This window comes from Vulpes vulpes, chromosome 8, assembly GCF_048418805.1.
Source record: "Vulpes vulpes isolate BD-2025 chromosome 8, VulVul3, whole genome shotgun sequence".
NCBI lineage: Eukaryota > Metazoa > Chordata > Mammalia > Carnivora > Canidae > Vulpes > Vulpes vulpes.
The window spans coordinates 108,332,378-108,338,200 of record NC_132787.1 but is presented as its reverse complement, the minus strand read 5'-3'; positions in this window follow the sequence as shown (position 1 = coordinate 108,338,200).

The window sequence follows — 5,823 nt, the reverse complement described above, 5'->3', positions numbered from 1 at the left end:
TGAAACCAGCAAGTTCCAGAAGAGTCACTTTTGCCTAAACTCTCTTCACTTCTAGTGCTTTACAAATAAAAAAAAAAAAAGTATTTTTGGTCCAAGAGCTACTGGGAGATAGTACAAGTGAAACTTCTGTTTAGGGAGGCCGACAAGCCAAAGAGGCAAAATAGAACATTGCAGCTAGGTGGACGGGAGGGCCCTTGGCACGAGAGCCACCAGCACACGGGACTCAGATCCCTCGACTCAGGCCCAGTCTGGGTAACAAGGAGCTGAATAGAGGCAGGTGAGATCAGTTACAGAAGCTTTTTGAGAACAGAGACAAGAGTCATGCAGGAGCGGAGGGCTTGGGCGGCAGAGAGAGAGAGCAAGTGCAGCCAGAAGCCAATGGGAGAGACGTGGGGGTGAAGCCTGCCTCCCGACGAGCTGGCCAGTCACTGCGACAAAGCAGGGGGCCACCTGGCACACCCTGGCCAGCGACCTCGAGCTGTGTGGGAGCAGCTAGCCAAGCACAGGTGTCCTGGGAACCAGGAGCGGGAGGACCGATACAGAATTGGGATGGGGAGACAGAAGTTTGTCCTGCTCAGATTAAGGGAAAGAAAAGAGGAAAAAAGAGCGGTAAAATCTGTAAATCTGAGTTTTCACTTCATCGATGTGACGTTAATGGGAACAGAGGAGGAGGGCAAAGGGCTGCTTAAGCGAGATCATAAGAACTCTTTTTATGACCTTTGATAATTTAGTCGTCAGCAAAAGCATCTGTGGAGAAATGTCCTTGGAGCAGAGTCAGCTGGGGTGACCCCATTTACACCTGTGGGCTGGCCCTGGAGCTCGGACCCCTCCTGCCCTGCACTGGGTCCATCTGGATGGTGGGTTCCACGCTACCCCTTCTCTGAGCAGGGCCGAGGGGAAGGGGTCGGCTCCCCCTCTCTGAGCGGGGCCAAGGGGATGGGGTCAGCACCCCCTCTCTGAGCAGGACCAAGGGGATGGGGTCGGCACCCCCTCTCTGAGTGGGGCCGAGCCAAGGGGTCAGCATGACCGGGCAGCCTAGGCTCAGCAGCATGAGTGACCTGGCTTCCAGGCCTGGGTCTCCTCCTTTCTGCCAAGTGTCCATCGAGAAGTAGTTCAACCGCGTTGTGCTCCCGCGTCCTCTGGGTGTTACACGAGAGCCTAAGCGTACGTTGGTGTGGGGAGTACATGAGATCCTGGGGTCACAAAAAGAACCCAGTAAATAAAAAATATTGCCTGAGGGCTGCCATCCTGTGAAGGCGGGGACCTTCTGCCTCGTTGGGCTCCAGGTCCCCAGAACCTGCCACAGAAGCCCGGTGGCAGCTTCCTAGAAAGCTCACTGAACAACTGACCAGTCGTGAAATGTGAGTTGGAAAGCTCTTGTGCGGGGTCCCGGACGAGCCTCTAGAGGGGACGTCGAGGGCCAAGCCTTGCGAGTGAAGAAGGCTCCCCCACCCATCGGTGAAGACGCGGGGTTTCAGAGCAGAAGCTTGTTTAGTTCTTGCAAAGAAGCGGTGGGCAGAGAAGACATTGGCACCCATGCCTTTCTCCCCAGGATCCTCATCTCCCTAGGACAAGACGAGGTGTAGCCCTTCATTGATGTGCCGGGAGATGCCTTCGGGAGCAGGCGTGTCGACCGTACTGTCCTGCTCTGACCCACTTGGCGGACGTCACTCCCGCGGATGATAGGAGGGACCTCTTAAGGACGTAGTGGGAAACAACTTACATAGCGGGACGAGCTCTCGCAATTACTACCGTCCTTCGTAATGACCCCAACTAGCAAGGCCACATGGGGAACGGCGCATCCTTGGCTTGCTCTGGATGTAGGGCAGGCCGCAGCTCTGCATCCCTCAAGGGAACACACGGGAAGGCAAAGATTTTTTGGAGACATTGTGACTTTTAAAGATAAATCAGCAGACTCCAAACTGTGGTATGCCAGCAAGTGTTAGTTAGCAATCACTCGCGCGAGCTCTCAGGGCTGACTGCACGACCCAGTCCACACGGAGAAATTGTGCGCTAGTGCAACAGTCTCCAGGAGAGAGGCCGCTCAGCGGGCCTGGAATCGTGCAGGATCCTCTGAGCGATGGGGCAACAGGGAAGTAATAGGGCTTTATTCCTATTTATTTTCTAGCGTACAAAAATTAAGGGTTTTTTTCCCTACTAACATTTAATAATTGGATTAACCATAGCACATGGATATAATTTTGAAAATCATATCCATCTTGGAGATGGCTGCTCAAAAAGGGTAGCGGCTAGAATTGCATGATGGGACAAGTCAGAGGCCTCTCTTCTGGAAAAGAGAAGAGGTGGCGTGTTAGCATGCAGGCCTGGCGACGGAGAATTGAGAGTGACTTCTGATGCCGCTGGGTGGTCAGTCCAGCTGCTCGCAGGGGGTACCTGCCTACCTGTCAGCCTCTCTGGTTCTGTTTTTTTCACACATAAAGTGGTGGCCTAACTACATCATACCTGAGGTTTCTTTCAGGTCTAACAAATAATACAGTTAGTTCCTACTTATCGACGCTCACCTGCTTGGAGGCATCGCTACAAACTCATGCTTGCCGAGCTGGCAGGTGGTGGCGTGAGGGGCTAGGGCCAGGCGGCCCGATGCTCTGCGATAGGTGAGGGCTGGGAAAGGCCCGTGCAAACCCACCTTGTCCACGTTGAGAACGTTTCAAACACCCAGGGGGCCAAACTAAATAGCCGTTGGCCCCCGCATCTTGTTTTATTGTTTGGGGGATAGTCTGAAGGCCCTGGTTACTCCGTTCCAAGAGAGAACTTCTGTGTTTGAACTTTATCATTACTTTTACAGTTTTTACAAGAATTTAGAATTATTTTCCAGTCCAGCAAATACTTAAAATCAGGTTCGATGTAATTCTTCAGAAGAAAAAAGAAAAGAACAGAAAACTTACATTGCTATCTCAATTGACAAAGTTCTTTAACTGAGAGGATATACACGGAATATTAATGCAGATGACACAACGTTGCATGAAGGGCACATCTGGTTTCTGAAAGTAGCAAACAAACCTCAAAATCACATCCTCAAAAATACAGACCCCTGGGCCCACTTCCCGAAGTACTGATTCAGTGTGTTTGGAATGAGACGGAGAATCTCTACTTTTAACCGCTGTAGCCAGATGATTCTGAGGCTCTTGGGCCGCAGACCAGCTTCTGAGACCCATGGCCCTGAAATCAGTGAGAGGAACGCAAGAAATGAAAATTGTTTTGTCAAGAAATAGCATCTCGGGTCAAGTAATGAGGTTTCTATTCATAAACACCCCTTTCTCATACCACCTTTCTTGCACAGCCGCGCTTCCTTCTGTGAAGTTCCGTTGCGTGTTGAGCATTGGGCTTACACAGATGCATGGTTGTGCTTTCCTTTTAGGGCCTTCGTGGGTCCTGACTGGAGGAGACAGGGAAGCTAAGGGGTGAGACCTGCCTGGGAACTGTCTGGAACAAGAGCAGAGGTGGGCTTTCTGGGCAGGGTGTATGCAGGGAGCTGGAGAGCGTGCCCATGGCCCCGGAACTGCAAGCCAAGCCCTGTCTCTGGAGATACCATGTGCAGGAGTAGTGGAGAGTAGCCCTGGGGAGTGGGAAATACATGCTGGTTAAATCTTTGCTTTTGTTCTGGGATGGGGCACTTGGGTTTGGGGTTGATTTCCCGATTTTTAAACCTCTTTATGCCTCCTCACTCGTTCTGTGCTTCTTGCCCACTTTGGAGACCTGAGATCCATATTTCAAACATGTGGCCTGAGAGTTGGTATACACACCACCGTACAAAATCGACACCTGGATTTTTCCATGCTTCCTCATTGAGTGACATTGCCATGGGAGGAGTGGGAAGAGGGTTGGTGGAATTGGGAAAATAAAAGAGGGAAAACCTAGAGACCTGTAAATATGCAGCCTTGTGAATATTTACCAAAGTCCTGATGCTGACCTTACCTCTCGTGGATCTTCTCGTCTGAAAAGTAAGGCAGGAGCACTGACATGAGCATCAGAAGGCATGGCAATAAAAGTGATGACAGTTTTTAAACAATGGCCAAAAAATAATATCACTCAAACTTTGTGTGTTCGGATTTCTATCTGCCTGGAAAATAAAGATCATGGTCTTTGCTTCCTAAGGGTGTTCTATTGTTTAATTAACTTTGCAAAGCTCTCTGAGACGTACTGGCTTAAATGACTTGGCATCCAAACTAGCCTCTGATGGTAGGAAGCTCAGGAACTGGGTACTAGGTCAGAGAGAAGAAAAGGAGAAATCTGGTCTGGGGTAGACAGTTTGTTATATGCCTTAACATACGAAATAAAACAGAAGATGGAGATGTTTTGCAAGACATAATAAAGAATCAAATGGGGACATTTCCTGCATAATTTCAGGGAACAGATTAAAAAAAAGAAAAACTAGGGATCCCTGGGTGGCGCAGCGGTTTGGCGCCTGCCTTTGGCCCAGGGCGCGATCCTGGAGACCCGGGATCGAATCCCACATCGGGCTCCCGGTGCATGGAGCCTGCTTCTCCCTCCGCCTGTGTCTCTGCCTCTCTCTCTCTCTCTATGACTATCATAAATAAATAAACAAAAAATTTAAAAAAAAAAAAAAAAAAAGAAAAACTAGCCCCTATGTGATGGAGGGGAATTGTACCTCCTGAACACAACGAATGGTTGATGGAAGAAGTCTCAGAAGCGGGATATCTGTGCAGGACGTACAGGGGCTGGGAAGGACAAGAGGCGATGGTTGTGTACATCAGAGGGATTTATCACACCAGGGAAATAGAATTTGACAGTGTCAAGTGGTGTTGACATAGTCCAGAGAGAGAGAGAGGAATGGAAAGCACAATGCAGGTACAATGGGAGGCTGGTTCCCCTTGATGAGACCAGACCTGAGCAAGAGCTCATGGGGGCTTAAGGAGAATGAAAGGGCAGGTCGCTCATGCTAGGGTTGGAGGGTGGTAGGAAATCATGTAGAGCAGAAAGCACGTGAGAAATTGGCCAGGCGCAGGAAGACAGTTAGCCCTTGCCTCACACAAACCCACCAGTGGCAAGACCCTTCCAGTGTAGGCCGCCCACTTGGTAAAAGTGGTTCCTGCATGGAGCCTATGCTGGCAGGTGTTGCACAGTTGAGAGAAAGTGATCTGGGAGGATGACAAACCAGACACCTGGAAAAATTACATGAAGGCCATGGAAGCACCTTAGTACGAGTAGGGGCCCCCATTCCCCCAGTCCAATATCACCTAGGACATTACTCTTTCAAGGCAGCTCCATTAAAGTGTGTGAGCCAGGATTCTCCAGAGAAGTGGAACCATGTGTTGTATACATACAAAGAAAAAGATTTATTATAAGGAATTGCTTCAGGTGATTATGATGGTTTAGAAAGTCCAAACCAAACCAACCAACCAACTAACCAACCAACCAACCACACAAACAAACAAACAAACAAACAAACAAACAAAAACCTAACAGGGTAGACCATCTGGCCAGAGACTCAGGAGGAGGTTTAGTTCCACTCTGAAGGTTCAGGAAGGCTGATGTAGCAGGAAGTCTGAAGACAGCATGATAATAAATCCGCCCCCCACCCCTTGCTCAAAAGACGTCAGTCTTTTTGTTTAGTTAATGTCTTCACTGACTAGACTAGGCCCACATACAACTGTGGCGAGTAATCTCCTTTACGCGAAGTCCATCAACGTAAATGTTAGTCTCATCCAAAAAACAAGCTCTCAGAAGTATGCAAGATTATGTTTGACCAAACATCAGGATACCTTGGCCCCACCCAGCTGACACATCAGGGAAGGTAAGAGCAGAGGCTCCCTATTTGGATAAGAATAAGAAGGTGAAGGG